This window comes from Erithacus rubecula (genome assembly GCF_903797595.1).
Source record: "Erithacus rubecula genome assembly, chromosome: Z".
NCBI classification, from domain to species: domain Eukaryota; kingdom Metazoa; phylum Chordata; class Aves; order Passeriformes; family Muscicapidae; genus Erithacus; species Erithacus rubecula.
In genome coordinates this window covers 14,367,432-14,385,945 of record NC_136661.1, presented here as the reverse complement: position 1 = coordinate 14,385,945, position 18,514 = coordinate 14,367,432, and the positions used below count along the sequence as shown (strand labels likewise).

At 40.3% G+C, this 18,514-nt stretch overlaps 2 protein-coding genes across 4 annotated transcripts in view; both read right to left on the bottom strand.

The window, feature by feature from the left end:
- The window catches only part of ELOVL7 (ELOVL fatty acid elongase 7), a 30,936-nt gene extending 30,484 nt beyond the window's left edge, over positions 1-452 (bottom strand). Inside the window, exon 1 of one of the 3 annotated variants that reach the window (XM_079330778.1) lies at positions 357-452. The gene's annotated coding sequence lies outside the window, so the exon portion shown is untranslated. Of the gene's footprint in view, positions 1-267 lie in introns of all 3 variants that reach the window. The other 2 variants (XM_079330776.1, XM_079330777.1) reach the window with 2 other exon arrangements.
- A 15,239-nt stretch (positions 453-15,691) lies between these two features.
- Positions 15,692-18,514, bottom strand: part of ERCC8 (ERCC excision repair 8, CSA ubiquitin ligase complex subunit) — a 33,734-nt gene continuing 30,911 nt past the window's right edge. The window contains exon 13 of the transcript XR_013777099.1: positions 15,692-16,929. The gene's annotated coding sequence lies outside the window, so the exon portion shown is untranslated. The remainder of the gene's footprint in view (positions 16,930-18,514) is intronic.

Below are 18,514 nucleotides of genomic sequence, written 5' to 3'. Positions count from 1 at the left end.
GTTGGAGTAGGATGCACCACAGGACAACACCTGAGAGTGTGGAAGTATAGCACAGGAGGGTGCAAATAGAGAGAGGGACCAGGGATACAGGTGCAGCCAGAGGAAGAAGGTGGGAAGGAAAAAAGCTCAGGGCGGCACAGCCAGGGGTTTGCGGAAGAGAGAAGAGGTACGCGGGAGCAACCGGGGAGTTTGAAAGGAAGGTGGGGAGGAGGCAGCCCGCGCCCCATCCGTCCCGCCCAGCCCTGCGCGCCCCAGCGCGGGACAGACCGTGCGGAAGAACGCCGAAGGCTCCTCTTCCCCGGATCCCCGCTCTCCGCTCCCGCCGGACCCGCGCACGTGGCAGCAGCGCTCCGCACCTGCTCCCGCTCCGCCGGGCGGCAACTGCGCGGCGGCTCCGCGCCGCCCGCCGAGGGCGCGGGAGGGGCGGGCCGGACCGCCCCGGCACCGCCCCGAACCGCCCCCCGAACCGCCCCAGACCGTCCCCGAACCGCCCCGGACCGACACGGGCCGCCCCCCGAACCGCCCCGAGCCGCCCGCAGCGCCTCCGGCAGCGCCCCGCACGATTCTGAGCGGGGGTCAGGGCTAAGGGCTGGGAACCTTTGTGAGCGAGTTCAGAGGAGGCCGCAAGGGCAATCCGAGGGCTGGAGCATCTCCTCTGTGAGCAAAGGCAGAGCGAGTTGGGGCTGTTCGGGCTGAAGTCTTCAAGGAGATCTTAGAGTAACTTTTAGCGCCTCAAGGGGGCTGTAGGAGAGATGGCAAGCGACTTTTAACAAAGGCGTGTAGTGAGTGATATGACAAGGGGAAATGGCTTTAAACTGGAAGAGGGTAGGTTCATATTGGGTATTAGGAATAAGTTCTCCATTGTGAGGGTGGGGAGGCACTGGCACAGGTTGTCTAGAGAAACTGTGGATGTCCCATCCCTGGCAGTGCTCCAAGCCAAGCTGGAGAGGGCTTCTGAAAAAGCCAGTCGAGGGAAAGGTGTCCTTACACATGGCAAGGTGGTTGGGAATAGGTGCTCTTCATGGTCCCTTCCAACCTAAACTGTTTGGTGGTCCTGTGACAACTGTTTTTTAACTGTTGTGATACCCACTGTTGTTGTGTTGAGGAGCTCTCCAGATTCTCCTAGATCTCGATCTCACTAGCATGGAGGAGGGAAAACTGATGTGGCAGCTTTGGGATCCGTGGCAACTAAGTGTCACTCAAGGCAACACCAGGAAAATGTAAATTTAAAAAAAAAAAAACAAAAAAAACCCCAAAACCAGTCAGCTTTGGCTCTCTGCTTTAGGAACACTCCCACCCCCAAAAAATGTAGTACTCAGGATGACAATGTTCAGAATGTTCAGGATGACAATAACTGTCTTCAGTGACTCCCATCTAGAGAAGTATGGGGCGCAAAGTGAGGTAACTGGAAATTTCTAGTGTGTAAACAGGTGCTCCATTTCAGTTAGTCTATCACTTTAGCCCACAAATGCTAGAAATTACAGCTTTTTGAGATGGTTAGCATGGACATGATTGCTTGAATCGAAAGATGCTGCAAAAGCAAGGAGTAGGGAGAGGATATGAAGGCAAATTGAAGAAAAGATGCTAACTCATTTGATGATGTACAGAAATGCACAAGATTAATGGTTTGTGAGCTAATGCTGTAAAGTGAATACATGGTCAATGTCAATGCAGAGACGAATAAGGAATCTCTGAGTTGGAGGACAGCAAGAAGCTCAAAGCTCAAACCTGAAGTTTGTGATAACAAGAGGCAGAACCAGCACAAAAGCTTGCTAAAAGTGTCGAAACATTATGAGAGGCTGACAAACAGATGTGGAAAACATAGCTTGTAGCACAGATGCCATAAAAGCTCCATAACACTGAATGATTGATTAGGGTGGGGATTAGGAGGAGGATCTTGTCCTTTAGGATTTGCTTTATGCTTCTATGGAATTGTTAGGATTATGACAGATGATGAAATCTCTGGGCTTTTGAAAGAGCGTCTTAATAAGATCATTGGGTTTGGCCAAAAGGGATATGTCAAAATATGATAAACCATTGAGCAATATGGTATGTCTCACCTAGGAGGGGAAAATCACATAACGAAATTAAATAATCACCTTTTCCTTCAGCACTCAGAAGTTAGAACCTTTTTTTTAATTATTATTTCTTGGTTCAAGCCCCCTATATTTTTGCCTGAAATACTGGGCAAGAAAAACCACAACCAGACCTTAGGAGCCACCACATTCCTGCTCAGGCAGAGTACTTGGGAACCTCAAGAGTAGTAGGTCTTGACTTTGTCCAGAGGGATGTGGCTTAGCCAGCAACTAATATTCCTCCTGTGTTGCAAAATCTGTTTTGGCATGCGTGATAGGGCTGCTTTGGCTAAGAAACAGACACTGGGGTGCATAGCAGTAAAAAGTAGGTTACTTGTAGGCTTCAAAAATACACAGCTGTTGTCATTCATGCAAAAAATAAAAGCAAGCCAGAAAACAATAACCAGATGCAAACTAACAGCTCTAACACACTTGATGCCAACTGTGTTGGCATCAACAGCTTTTCTTTCATCAGAGCCCATAAAAAAAAGTCCTTGCTTTCCATGCACTTCAGGAGCAAAGGTAATTTGAACCATCAAGCAAGTCTGTGAGGACAGAAATAATGGGAGAGGACATAAATAATGGTTGACCTGTTCAGGGCAGGTAAATCATTAACATGTATCAGGAAAAAAGCAGCATAAAGGAGACAGCTGTGCCCTAAACACACAAAGAAAACCGAGACACACGGCAAGTCAGAGACATTTACATTGTAAAAGAGGGAGCTAGCAGCAGACTGGTTTTCTGAGTTCTTAGCATGTGAGAGCTGCACATGATATTTACTGTAAATTTAAGTAATCTTTTAAGTTCCCTATATGCTTCATCCAAGAACAGGACAAGAGGTAAACATAGACTCTGCAGACAGCCCAATGGACTTTACAAGATGCTAAAGACATAACTACTGGTGAATAATGAATGAAGAACTGTGCTTACCATAAATAGTGATAGTCAGTGCTTTACCTTATTTTTTTACCTTACTAGATTCCAAGTAGCTCATATTCTTTAAGAGTCTTTCAGAGATAAGTACTCTCTAGGGGCTGTATTTGAAGCCTTCAATAGGTGATCAGCAGAAGAACCACAGGAGTCACTTTCTAATCCAGCAATGGTGTTAGGTGCTTTTGCTGACACAGTACGAGGTAATAAGAACCCCAACAGATATCTGCACAACAATCTTAAAGAGATGCAAGGGTAACCCAAATTTTGTTTGCAAGCTTTGCTTTTCTGGAGAACACCTGGTTTGCCTGTGCACTTGTATCAGTGTTCTGAGTCACAAGTGTCAAATCTGTCTGAGGCAGGTTCTGCTGCAGGTGCCCAGTCTCCCACAGCTGTCACAGCACTGTGTTGGGCAGCTGGACTGGCAAAAAGAGGGTCTCTATGCCCCTTCTAATTTTTAGTTTGAGTTACTTTCAGAATTTTCTTACTGCTTGTTGCAGAAAATATTGCTTCTTCTCCTAATCCTCTGAGCCAGAATAGTGCCTTTCATTTAGCTGAAGCTTTCTGATAATTTTTCTACCTAGGTCTCTTCCAGAACACCATGGATGGCCCCTTGTGTAATGCTTGCAGTGACTTTCCAGGAGCAGTTTCTACACCACAAAGGAATTCTTCCTCAGACATGTATCATCAGTTTTTCTGTGGGACAAGGTGAGAAGATGACTCAGTCCTGCTCATATCTCTCTGGATGAGCTGAGTTTTGCAGGGACATTTCCCCCTCCATCAGGGGACAAACATTGCAGGTGGCTGTACAGAAGTGAGTAATCACTGCTGGGTTTGCGTGGCTTCTTGGCACTACAAACACACCACGGGTACTCCACTATTAAGTCAGCCTGTTTCAATAGTTGTGTTGACCTACATGTTGGGTTCCAGATTTAACATTTGAATAACAGTGAATTTGATGACCTCTTGCAAATATGATATTCAGATAGAGAAGCTTCTATGTAAACCCATCTATCTCAAGTAACAGTATTAAAATCATTAGGCCCATAGAAAATTGTTTTGTACCTGAGATTGATTCTAGGCAGGAATAAAGAAGGTGCCACAAAAGTAGGGTGAAAAATTACTATTGCAAAAGTATAAGAAATAATATTAAGTGTATGAAAAATATCATTAAAGTAGATGTTTAATAGAAGCAGTATCATTGTATCATACATGCATAATATACATATGTAATATATATATTCTGCTATGTATGCATATATTTTAAACTTTCTGCATAATGTATATAATACAACACATGTAGAATATACTGTATATACAAATAAACTTAGAATACGTACACACACACATTATATGATACACTTTATCATATACTCACTGGGCTTCTCAAATGAAAACTGGTAGTGACTCACCTCCTCAGAGTGTATTGCTTGAATGCAGGCTGATTGCAACTCAATCTATACCAGGAAGGAAAATTAAATCACCCACAAAAAGTGCATTGCAGTCAGGCCAAAGAAGCCTGATTGAACATAATGAGAAAAACCAAAGCACACCTGGCCAGTCTGTTCCCAAAAATCATCCTTGCATCAGCATTTTTTTTATTTTAGTCCACCCCACGTCTGAAAATTGTATATGGAAAAAGAGCTGGACAGTGGCTGTTCTGCAACCTACATCTTACAGCTTTTCACAGCTGAGAATTCTAATTCAGATGCTATCTGCCAACTGTTTTAAATCTTTTGTAAGTCAAATTTTACCTGTATGTGTTACTGACAGTGACAGGAACAGAAGTTTTATCCTGTAGGAACTCACACAGACAAAGCTAAAGGAAGTAGCAATTTTTTAGGATGCTGGAGGACTGTGGGACATGTTTGTTGTCCCTGGGCCAGAACAGCATGCTATAATCACAGTCTTATCTATGTACTGAGTGCATAAACATGTCTGGAAACATAAGTTCCTTTTAGAGAGTAGGAATTCCATTACTCCAATAGGATTCTAACATGTATTAAAAAAAGAAACAAACCAACTAACAAAAAACACAAAAAAACATCAACAAACAAAGGTCAACAAATAAGTGATTGCCAGCTTTGGAGAACACCCTGCACTGTTGCTTGTTGGCCAAGCTGAGAGGTGCATGTTGTGGTGCAATCCCACACCAATGTGTGTGTGCTTGGAGCTTAAGAAGATCAATGACAATAAGCCACTAGTACATGTTATACCATCTCCAAATCAGAACAATCAAGGAGGATTTTACCTGATTAAAAGTTTGTTTTGGGCTTTTAGACACAAGTGAGTTAATGAGGCAAGCAAAGATAAACCAATACAACCTACGGAAACTCTTTGGTGCTAATGAAGACGTAGCTGTCTTGTCATCCCCACATGCCATGTGCTGCACAACATCTGCAAGGGTAAGGAAAAATAAGATCTTTGGTGTAGGCTTGAGTAGCTGCAAGTTTGCACTTTGAACATGAAAGAGACAGACTCTTTATCCAAGAAGCATGTGGTGACAGAGAGATGTATAAATAGCTCTCTCTCTCATATAATTTTCCTGTTTCTTCACTAGTGAATCATCACACTCTAGAAATTCATGGGCTGCCATGTTCCTTGAACTGGAGGGACAGGGATGCTGTCAAAGAGTTCTCTCTCTGCTGTGTTCAGTGTCCATGCAAAAGCTTCTAATTTTGCCAGATTGCAGACATTTTGCTGTGAGAATGCATTACAAAGATGGTACATCTGGGCGAAGCAAAGAGAACCGGCCTTCAAATCAAAGCCCTTGGGTTACTTTGTTTCATACTCAGACCAACAAGGCTCAGGACGTAACTTGTAAGGCAACTGAGCATCACAGTGAGAAACAGAAATCTAGAAAGTTTCTGAGGAAGCCATTGAAAGCTCACCTCTCTCTATTCAAAAAGCAACCATCTACTTTTTTCTCCTGTTTCTTCTCATGTTTGTTATGCCAGTCCACAAGGATCCCATAAAAGTCACTACATTGCATAACCTTGCTAACAGTAAAGCAGTTTCTCTTCCCTTTCTCTGCCAGTCTCTGACATATGAATAAAAGTGAAAGACCAGAAAAGGGAGCTTTATGATTAATTATAACAAATCCACAATCCATTCTGCCTTGATGATGATATGACATTACTCAAGAAATGCAAAACTATAGTGAAATCATACCAAGAAGTTACTTTCTAAAATTGATTCTTGATCACATTACATGCACCTAACAATGTATTGTGGAAACCTAATCCTTTAATGGATTTTTATTTATTTATTTATTTATTTTTTATTTATTTTTATAAAAACATTCTGCAGATGGGATTGGGAAGAAAAGCAGGAAACTAAAAGTAAAGAAATGGATATTCAAGGGAAAGTGATATTTAACACATTTCTGGGAATATGTTAGAGTTATGCTCAGCTGGAGTCCCCATCTGATTTTAGACAAAGAAAATTGTATTGTTCCCATTCTCCCCATGACAATTATGTCACCTGTGCTTAGTAAACAGGCCAGAGATTAGGAAGTTACTTTGAAACTGAAGATACATCTACTAATGCTCAAGGAAAGGTAAGCCATGGGAAAATAGTTGAGACAGGTATGCTGTTCAAGACACTTAGAAAAGGAGCCAAAGGCAAGATATGTTTCAAATGTATTAAAATAAATACTGCCTCTTTTACAATTATGGTTCAAATAAATTTAGAAGTGACCAGTTTATTAAGTGTAAGAACTTGCTAATTAAGATTAAGTTTTGGAGAAAATGCTATGAAAAATAGGCTGGGAATTTCAACTAATTTTTAATTGTGTGGCATGTAGTTTGAACTGTCTTGTCATGGTTGTGTTCCCCACACAAACAGGTTGATATTGAAACTGAGCATCTTCACTGGCAATATGCCTGTGAGACAATTCCTGAAAAAGAAATTGCATAAGCTAAATACTAATCAATCAAACAGAAATTGTTATTGTATTTCATAGCTAATGACACTTCTGTGGTCCCTCATATGTGTAAGACTACATTTTAAATTAGGCTTTTGAAATTAAGCAGAAAGAATAAACAAAATAAAACAAACAAACAAGCCCCAACCAAAACAAAACAAAAAATGTGCCCCAACAAACAATAACAAAATTCTCCACTCATGTATTTGTTTTTCTAGCAGTGTTGCAAAAGGCATAATCTATCTTTTCTGATGATGCAGAAATGTGGACACCCAATGGCTTTCCTTTATGAAAGGATGCATTGTGCAAGCCTGCAGTTACATCCCCAACCTCTTATAGTCACAAACACTCAAAAAGTCACAAAAACTCACCACCTTCCAGTGCACATTCAGATGGCATGCTGCAAAATTTTAGTGGCAGTCACAAAGAAAATGCTGGAGCAGTCATGGATCTGTTTTAATCTGGAGAGAGAGAGTATCATATGCCACCCTCAGTGGGAAGGACACTCGTTGTTTCCCTTTGGAATGAGGAAGACACTGATCAGAACAGTTAGATAAACAAAATGGTAAGATCTTATAAGGACTTACCTGAAACATCTTAGAGAGATTTTTTGCTAGGACAAGTTACAGTCTTCAGTCCCTTCTAATAATGAGCTGAAGCTGTGCAGGACAAATAGCAAACACAGAAAATGTGTGCAACAAAATTCTGGATGGAGGAGATGACAAAGACTTCACCTCACAGTGTTGTTACCCAAACAAAAACTCTTTCATGCCCAGTTCTGCCCAAGATGTTCTCCTTCTTCTTCAGCAACAACTTCATGCCATGGAAATAGGCATCAAGAATGTAGTCCTTTCTTGCTTCTTCTCTCTTTGGTGCTTTTTCAGCATTCTCCAAAGGGTAGCAGAGTTTTAAGACATCAACAAAATAAAGGGAAAATAAAACCACATGCTCAAATAGCTAATAGGTACTCAGCATTCACTTACATAAGACTTTGTAGCCTTCTCCAAACAAAAGATTCTGATCTTGTCTACCCACTCCTGACCAGCTAACACAGCCATGCATACACTTCACTATCTTTTCCTCCATGGGGTAGAAGATACACAGTGTTACAGAAAATTTTAGTCCTGCATTTCTTGTTGTACCCCTCTTTTCTTTAACCTTTACAATCAAATCTGACATTTTCACAGAAAAAACTCATCCAACACAATGCAACCCGCAAATGAAGACATGCCTATTGTGATTAAAGTTCTCCTTCTAAAGGATATGCATTTAGATATGCATGTCATAAGAGTTCACATGAACATACCTGAACTCCTTTCATTCTTCCCAGCTCAAGTGTCTGTAACCACAGCAACAATAAACCCAGAGCAAGGAACTTAAAGCCTTCCTCAAGGACTGAGTAAACTCTCTTCACTCTGCCTAGCCTGACCAAGCTGTGCTGTATTTAATAAGCACCATGCCAGGAGGAGAGGTGACAGGACAGGAGCTGACCCCATGAGGTTATCAAACAGTTGCCCAGGCTGTTATTTGTCTGTGTATCAATCCACTTTGGAGATTTTACTGGCCTGACTTTATTGTCAACTCAAGCAAAAAACCCTGCATACCCCTTTGCAAGCCAACACAGCTTCACTTACATTGCCATTATTATCCTTGATCTTCCAGAAAACCATGAGAATCTCTTTAAAGCAGACACTATTAGCAGGCAACGCTACTGCTAATAGAGATGTGACATGCTAGCAGAGATGGACTAAGTAGTCTGATTTTCTCACAAAGTGCTTGAAATTCCTTTATTCCATTCCACTCACCAAAAATGGCACTTGGAACATTTCAGAACAATGAATTTTACAGATAAAGATGCTACATAATCTGTTTAAATGAGGGAAGTAGAGTTATCAAACAGTGAGGCTCCACGCTTAAATATAGTTACATGAACAGTTACATGACTGGAAAAAGACATTCTGCCTTGGAGAATCTGGAGCATAATTGAGTATTGAAGAAAGAAAACCCAACAGAGTGGTGAAACATATAGTCTTAGAAACCAAACAGTTTCTTCCCTGTCCCTCCCACCCCTTCCCCCTGCCCCCCCACCCCCCCCAAAAAAAAAAACCCACCAACTCTCTATTCCAGCTGAGCAATTCGACTTCTCAGCAAGACACTTCAAATGCAACAGGGCATATTTTTGTTACCGGATACATTCCAGGCCTATACTGATGCTGAGAACCTTTTCCCAGGCAGACTGCTGTCATATTTCCCCAGACAGCTGCATCTGGGGACATATTAAGCACCTGCATGAGGCACCATTATGTCTTCCAGTATGTCTTAATTCTGTCTTCATAGTAGCACTGTATTTATTTCTCTCCTCCTACTCCTTCTTTACTGTTGTTAAATAGATCTAGAGTAAAATGTGAAAGTGGGAATGTGGCTTCATATCAAATGGCAGAGAATTATTTCACTCTTACATGTAGGTGGGAGCTGAGAGAAAAAATCAGAGTTTGGGTTGGAAGATACTCTAAAGATCATCTAGCTCCAATCCCCCTGCCACATGCAGGACACTTCCCACTAGACTGGATTTCTCATTCCTCCACCCAACATGGCCTTGACACTACCAGGAATGGGCATCCACAGCTTCTCTAGGCAACCTGTTCCAGTACCTCAGCAGCCTCACAGCAAAGAATTTCTTCTGGAGAAGTCCTTTTAACAATGCTTGTTTTCATACCTCCCCCCATTTTGACATGCCTTTACACTCACTCTAAAGTAGCCACAGGCCAAAGAATGGGCTGTAAGAGCACTTCAAACAAAGATAGGCTGAGATTGTTTGCAATTGAATCTTATTTTAAAATCTCACCATTTCCAAAAGAAGCATGCAATTCCTCTCCATCAGTCTGTGGACTGCTATGGAATAATTCATAGTTCAATGCTTTTCATATGGAGATGTTTTGCGGGCTAAATCTTCAGGGAAGTTTGCAAGTCCTCCAGTCATAGACCAGTTCTGCACATGAGGTACTCTGCATGTGACAGCCACAAACTCAAAAACTATGGTTTCTAGACAGAGCATAGGAAAAATTCAGTACTTCCAGAAGTTAAAAATTTCTCTTAAACTGGATAGCAGAAAACTAATAACTGATGCTACTTGTAATTTCTGTGATTATGACATGGCTTCTCAAGTATTTCTAAAGAATGTTCTGAAGCTTCCCCTTTAATCTTTTCCCTTCCTGAAAACTATTGTTTTCTAGAGAGACTTACTGAAATTGAGATATTATATTTATTATATTTGTTGTGTTCACCTTTTCTAGTGAGAGTTGCAGTAAGAGAACAAAATGGAAATTCTAAACTTAGGTTAAGATTTTCAGACATTTCATGTTCTTGAATGCAGCTGAAATGCCTCTTGATAGATATAATGTAACTGTAACCAAAAGAAAAGGACTATTACTTACTGTTGCTTTCTAGTCACTCCTTCCATTCTTAAAGCAGCCTTCTCTTTGTCAGATAGTAAAGACGAGGAGAAGTTACCTCCAAGCACTTTTGGTTTTTTGTGGTGGCAAGACTTTCATACATGAAGCCATACAGGAATTGATGCCCTTTGTCAGGACACACCCCCTAATCCTCTGGTCTAAGGTTCTGCAAACTGCAGAGAATACTGAAGAAAATTATCCTACATACACAGAGAAGTTAATGTGACAACAACCACAATAACAATAACAACAACAACAAATTAAAAATACATAAATGAGAAAAGCCAACAACATCCCCTTTCTTCCACTTTCTTTCTGATTATCAGTTGGGTTACTTCTTGTTCTTGTATATCTAGTCTTTGTCTCTGCTAGGGGATCCAAATCACAAATCACAAATTAATATACAATATACAATAAAATATACAATATACAATAAAAGTTATTACTTCTAATTTTAAGGCAAAAATCAGATAGCCACTTGAAATTTCACTGAAATTCCTAAAACACTCAGAAATTTAGCAGTCTGGTCTAATTCAATTTAAATTTTGAAATGGTTTCTACCGTTATTTTTTTGTGACATATAGATAAATATTTTAATATCACTAAAAGAGGACTATGTAAAATACCAAGTAGAAACTTCTCAATGACATTGGAAACTGCTTTTCATCAACTTGCGTACAGGAAAGACCAAAATATCTGTTGATTCAGGTAAACTCAGATATAATTGTAAAGTTTGAAAATTTGAACATATTTGACACCCAAATTCAACATGCATAAATACCTTTTGGAAAATGCCTAATAATACCAGGGCATTGAGTTTTTTTATCTGAAGTGATACTACATGATCTAAAATACTAATTCCAAAGCTTTGCTTTCCCAGCTGCACATATACATCATTGTATAGGGTTTGCATGTCCAGGTTCTGGTAGAATGGTTTCTGTGAGAAGTTGCAAGAAGCTTCCCACATGCCAGACAGACCCAATTCCAGCTGGCCATGGATCCACTGCTGGCCACGGCCAAACCAAGAAGGAAAAGGAAGTTGTTGTGCAGATGTTAATGCACTCAGAGAAGAGCAGAGTGAGAATAGGAGAGAGGAACAGCTCTGCAGACACCAAGATCAGTGCAGAAGGACAGGAGGTGCTCCAGGGGCAGAGCTGAGGCTCCCCTGCAGCCCCTGGTGCAGCCCATGGTGAGGCAGCTGTGCCCTGCAGCCCTGGAGGAGACCCAGGCCAGGGCAGGGGATGGGTGAAAGGAGGCTGTGACCCTGTGGGAAGCCTGTGCTGGAGCAAGTGCTGGCAGGGACTTGCCCACCCATGGAGAGAGGATCCCATGCTGGAGCAGGTTTCCTGGCAGAACCTGTGACTCTGTGAGGGACCCACACTGCAGCACGCTCCTCTTGAAGGACTGCACCTTATGGAAAAGGTCCCACACTGGAGCAGTTTGTGAAGAACTGTAGCCTGTGGAAGGAATTTGTGATGGAGAAGTGTCTCCCATGGGGAGAGGAGCACAGTGAAGCAAAAGGACTCCTTTCCCTGAGCAATGACAGGAACAACACGTGGTGAATTAAACATAAACCCCATTCCCTGTCTCCCTGCACTGTTACGGGGAAGGAGAGACAGCTGGGAAGAAGGAAGGAGTGTGGAAAGGTGTTCTCATTATACAGCTCTGATGTTTTTAGTAATACGTTCAATTTCTATCCCCAAGTTCAGTCTGTTTTGTGACCTATGAGTGATCACTTTCCTGTCCTTACCTAAACCGATGAGCCTTTTATTTTCGCTCCCCTGTCCAGTTGTGGAGAGTAATGACATCCAGCAGGGTCAACCAACTAAAAACTACTAAAAAGCCCTTTAATGTCCCCTACTTGGGCCTGATTTGCGGTATTCATCCCTTTCCCTCTGTGCACAAGTACTCATGCAATCCTCTGTTCCACTCTGAAAATGTACAAGCCACTCTCAGAAAACTCAGAAGAAAACTTCATTACAATCAAAACCACCAATAAATGGTGCCACTGAAAGACAGGTCCTACACCCATTCATGGTTAGAGCATTCGCGGCTCCCGACATTATAGGGCACGACATTAGCCTGTTTTTGTGCCTTCACGGCAATCTGGTAAGTGTGAACAAGCTATTGAAGCGTTACAATAGCAGAGTTTCTCAGCGTGGCAGGATGGAGTCAAATGTCAGAGAAGTGCGTGCTTTTTCACAGATGCTTTACTGGTTAATCTTTAACAGCTAAAAGGTTTTTAGATCAGAGTTTCCAAGAAAACACCTTATTTTTTTCAAACAGGCTACAAAGAAAGGTGGGGAGAATAGTCTAAGAAATGTAAAAAGGAAAATAGATAAAGCAGAAAAAAAAAAAAAAAGTAGCCACAGCAGATGTAGTGGAAGAATTTACCTACAAACTCGTTTCATTATGCTGCATTTTATTTTTAAGATTCTGCCAAGACACAAGAGGATTTTCATTCATGAAGAACAAAGAAGCAATCAAATTTTGCACCAGAGCTCGTTTTCTTGCCATTTGAGGAGAGTGGACCCAAAGTAAATTTTAATAATTTTGAACTCTATCACTCAGTTGCCAAGGACATCTGTGTACCCGACTGTACTGTCTTTAACAGCCCTGAGAGATTCAAACACTGCAGGCAGGCAGAGATGGCAGTGCAGTAAAGAGGGCTGACTTTCCCTAATTTTATCATGTCTGGTAATACCTTTGTCTTCTTGAATAGGTGACAGTTCTGTCTGGAATAACATTTGCTGGATTTGGAATAATACAGAACATTACTTACTGGCAGATTGCTGCAGTCTAATCAAAGAAATCTCGGTTTGTGTACTATGAGCTCAGATTTCATAAGATTTGGGAGAATTCATACTTTCTTCAAGACATTTTTGACAATAGCTTTTAACAAAGCAAGGTGTCAAGGCACTGTAAAGAAATGCTACTTAGCCCCTTTATTTCTTGGATAATTATCTCATAACAATTTATTATACAACTTATAGTATTTATGATCTGTGGATGCAATAAAATACATTTTTGCTTTTCTGTTAGTGTTAGATTAAAGTTTTCATCCTTTATAAAATCATTCATATATTTAATGTGCCTCTGCTAAAAGTATTCAGTGGTATGAGAACTGAAGGGGTTAAAGCTTTAGGACAGCAGAAAGGAAGAGGAACGGATAATATGATCATGAAAAAGAAGCAAGGTCTAATGTTTGTCAGCTATGATCAGTTGTCCATTTTCTGGGTTAACACTGGCCTGGGACACCAATAACAATGGGATGGCACAGGATGCTGCTGAAAGCACAACGCATAATCCTCTTATAAAGTGGTAATATCTCAATTCTGCATGGAGCACAGCTTGCAGCCTGGCATCATGGAATCTTCTGTCTTGGACATAGTGACAAGAGATAAGACAATGATAACATCTTAAGAGAAATTAAATAATAGTTTGGACTAGTGAAACTAACAAATTTGATTTGCATTTAACAAATTCTGATGTGAAAGGCAGCAGTATTAGTTTGAGCAAAGAAGGAAAGATCATCTATGAATGAGCATAAACAACAAAGCTGATGGTTTACATTGCAGAAGTTATTATAAAACTGAGAGATATTTTAATATAGCAATTAGTAGTAGTAGTTGTTATGATAATTTACAAAGATTTCTATAATACCTCAGCTATACTTTTATTTAACTAAGTCTCATTAGATAACTAGACCTTGATTTATATAATTGCTTTTGTATATGACTGCAAGATTTTAAGAAGCTGCAGGTGTCTGAGGAAAATAATGAACACAGATCAATTATAAAATGAAAAAAAAAATCAATGCTAAATTTTCAAGACAACATTTTTGAATTACTTTAATGAATAAATGCTCCAAGTGTGAAAACCAATAAACTGCTAGTTCATAGAAAAATACTGGTACCTGGTCCAAACAGCCAGTGTGATTCCAGAAAGTGCATGTATATGTTAATAATGGGTTATAAAACAGCTAATGAAATCTCCCTCCCATTTTCCTTACTCTGTGGTACATTTCTGCTCTAACACAGTCATGTCTTTCAGATCAAAGTTTTCGTGTTCCTCTGCTCAAAACATTATTTGAATTAGCAAACCTCTGTATGCACCTAAGCACGTAATTAAACGGAAATAGAGAAGAAAGGGGAGGACATGCCTAAGCACTCCCCAGAGAGGTTGGGTGATACTTCAAAAGCAAAGAGAACTACCAGTTTTAAGACAAGCTTGATGAATTATATTGGATGTACAAAGGATTGAGAACTTTGGTGTAAACAGGACAGGATTATGTCCTGGCTTGGAAAGCTGTGTAGTCATGGCTGTATGCAACAGTGGAAAGAGATGCAAATTAATAGAAAAGACTGAATAGCCTGTTGGGGGAAGAGTGGACAGGAGTGGGACCATGAAGGACCTGTATTTAATTCACTGTACATAAAGCAATGGAGATAGAGGGAAGATGGAGCAGTGTGAAAAGCCTTGCTTTCACAGCTCCCATGACCTGATCCCTATGGAGCATGACTTTCACCCCTAGGTTTGGAAGATCAGGCTGGTGCACCACTGTAGCATGGAGGACTGCTGAACTTGAACACCCTGTGTATCTTGTGGCACAAGTAGGATTCTACCTTTTAATCTGTTAACTAGAATAGCTCCTTTGTTTCTTCTATGTACTTATTTTGTCTGGGGTAGAGTTAATTTTCCCCACAGTGTCTGTCACGGAGCTGTTTTGTATTTGTGCTGGAAACAGAGCTGATAGCACAGGGATGTTTTAGCTGTTGCTGAGCAGTGCTCACACACAGTCAAGGCCTTTCCTGCTCCTCATCCCACCCAACCTGCGAAGAGGCTGAGGGGACACAAGTAACTGGGAAAGGACAAAACTAGGCCAGCTGCCCACAGCTGATTAAAGGGATATTCCATCTCATATGGCATCATGCTCAGCACATAAAGCCAAGGGAAAGTGAAGAGCTGGGAGGAGCATTGGTCAGGGGTGAGCAGTTGTTTTTATTTGTGTCAATTGTCTTTCTTGATTTTATTTCCATCTCTTTGTGGTTTGGTGTTTTCTTTGTTTGGTTGTTCTTTGTTGTTGGTTTTTTCTTTTTTTTTTTTTTTTTTGGTGAGTGTGTGTTGTTTTTTTATTTTTCCTTTTAATTGCAATTTATAATTTTAACTGCAATTATATTTTTTTTTCCATTATTAAACTATTCTTACCTCTACTCATGAGTTTTCTCACTTCCACCCTTCCATTACCTGCCTTCCTCCATCCTTCTGGGGTGGGAGGAAGTGAGCAACCAGTGGTGTGATGCTGAGTTGCTCTCTGAGCCATGACACTCTCATTTTACTTGTGCCTTAGTGCTTGAGCAGCCTTGTGAACTACTACCTTTTGACTTGCATAATTTTTCCTCTTTCTAGCAGGCAAAAAACTTTGCTGGCACAGTTTTCAAGGCCACTAGAATATATAATCAACCTTTTTACTGGTATGAGATGTAAGACCCTTTACATCTTTAGGGCATACAAAGCAAGCCTCTTTAAGTAGTAAAACCTACAGTCCAACACAAGGGAATTCTGCTAAGCAGAAGTATAATTCTTATACTACAAGATTCAGCAATTATCACAGGTATCTACATTTAATATAGAAGCTCATTGCTGAGTGTTATTTAAATTACTTTGATATACTTCATTAGTCAACCTAAACTTCAATAGTTAACAGAGTGGCAGAACAGGATGAAGCAGCTATTTCAAACATCCATTTAGGCCCTGAGGTATATTAGCTGTCTGCAACACAATTAAGTGTTCTGGAAACTTACTTTATAAATAATGATGAATAGTATTCAGATGTCAAAGTCCCATCCAACTCTAGACTACGTTTTTCTTGGGAAACAATTTGTGCACTACCCTGAGAACATGCAACACATTCCAAGCACATGCCAAATGTGACCATTTCCCAGAGATGCATACGAGAACTGCTCAGTCTAAGGCTCCTGCTGCAGTAGTGACAGTCCAAAACCACGGAACAGTATCAGACTGTTTGAATGCTTAGCTTAACTTCAACTCTCACAGGCAATAATGCACGATTCTGGTATTAAAATATATTCTCTGACCCATCGACTCCCCTGGAAGAACTAGTGACAGGGAAAATCTGTCCTTTTATAAAATCCCAAAACATTTTTTTTCATCTTTGCTAGCATGAGAATAATCCCCAGCTGATTTCCTGCGGTATTACAGAACAGTGTGGGAGGTGATAGCAACAGTAATTAACTGTTGAGCAACACCAGACACTCCCTTCTAACTGCCACAAAACATGAGAACTCGATATTCTTAACATACACCTACTCTCTGGTGTATCTTTTATCACAGCAAACATGGGCTCTCCAAACAGCTATGTTCATTGTGTCCTTTGACACAGTGTACCTACAGAAAATAGGAAAGAAGCATATCAACAAAGCACCATCCCTCCGGGTGAACCAATGCAGTGCCCCCAGGCAGACAGATCAGTGTGGTGGGGCTGCTCACATCCGCTGAACTCAACAGCTTTGTGTCACACTGCTGCCTGCAGAACAGAAGTGTTCTAAGCCTGACAAAAGGATTATCTTTTTTTCTCTCATCTCTGTGTTTTCTTCCAAGGCTCCCCCTTTTCTGATGTTAAAGATCCATCATACAGACCAAGATACATTTGTGTGGATGAAATTAAAATACTGTAGGCAGGCATTAATAGCTATATTTCTTTCAGAAATACTAACAGATCAGATCGATACTAATTCTGAAATACTAACAGAGAAGATTAAGAAACAGCCTTAAATTTTATACACAAATAGAACTGGCTGGCAACTAAATTTAATTATTGTCAGTGATATCCAGCTAAATTATAATATATTTATTTATTTATAACGAATATTTATTTTGAGATAACTTTTCTAAAAATATGATTCAAAATTTTCTTAGAAGGTTTTAACAATTCTGTTGGGAGCTTTAGTTAATGTAAAGTAGTCAATTCAATAAGTGCTTTGAAATTAGAAGCAATAGAAAGAGACAATACTCAATATTTTCCAAATGTGAAGAGAACAGCAAAAAAATCTTTTAATAAGACTCTTTTCTCTGCCTCCCACATTAATTCAGTTTGTATTAAACAAAGGCATATATGTATCATTTTTGTTGCTGAATACATTACCTGGTTCTTGCTTAAACATGTTACTTTAGATTACAAACACATGGCTGTAAAAATAACTGGTTGGACTGATTTTAACTGCTGATTATAATCTCCATTTTGGCATGAGGAAATTTATTACAAAACCTGTTTAGGACTGCAGATGTATCTCTGCCTCACAACTCTAAGAAAAGGGTGGATTTGTAACCTTCCCAGTGTACAGATCTCAGTAAGTGTCTGAAAGACTCCTTAGCACAAAGCTAAAATGCGTCACTAAAAATAAACTGGTTTTTTCCTAACTTAATTTGAAGGCAAATGGTGATAAAATGAAAATTAGGAACAATGCTGTATGCCTATGCAATTAAAATATTCTTTCACGTGTAAATAAAATGCTTCCTTAATAGCCCCAAATACCTTCTTTTCAGTCTTTTGGGTTCAATGGAATTTGGCAGGACAGGGCGTGGTTGAAGGGCTGCCGGCATGTTGGATGACACTGGTTAGTTGTCATCTGGGCAGAGCCTGTGGGCTGGTTGGTAAGGCTGACTACACACACAGACATGATTAGAAGGGATGAAGATGTGGGGACTAGTTATACACCTGCCTGAATTCCTGGCCACTCAATCATTCCTTTTTATCCTCCATTCCCATTATTTTTATAAAATAGTCTAAAAGAAAACAAAACCGGTGAAGGATGAAGGAAGGCATGATCATTTCACAACTCAACCTTAACCACACAAAAGGACTTTTTTGATATGTTTTACATACTTTTGTTTAGTTGAGTATTATAACCACAAATTGCTGCCCACTGAAACTAATATACTGCTTTCAGGAACGTCTCTCAGGTGCCAAAACCTCAGCACACATCTTGGTGGCTAAGTATGCAGCCAATACTCAAGCTCTTTCTTTAACGACTACTTTAACCATGCTAAAAAAAAAAAAAACTATTTGCACAGATGTTGTCGTTTAACTGGTATGCCCATAATGTGACTAG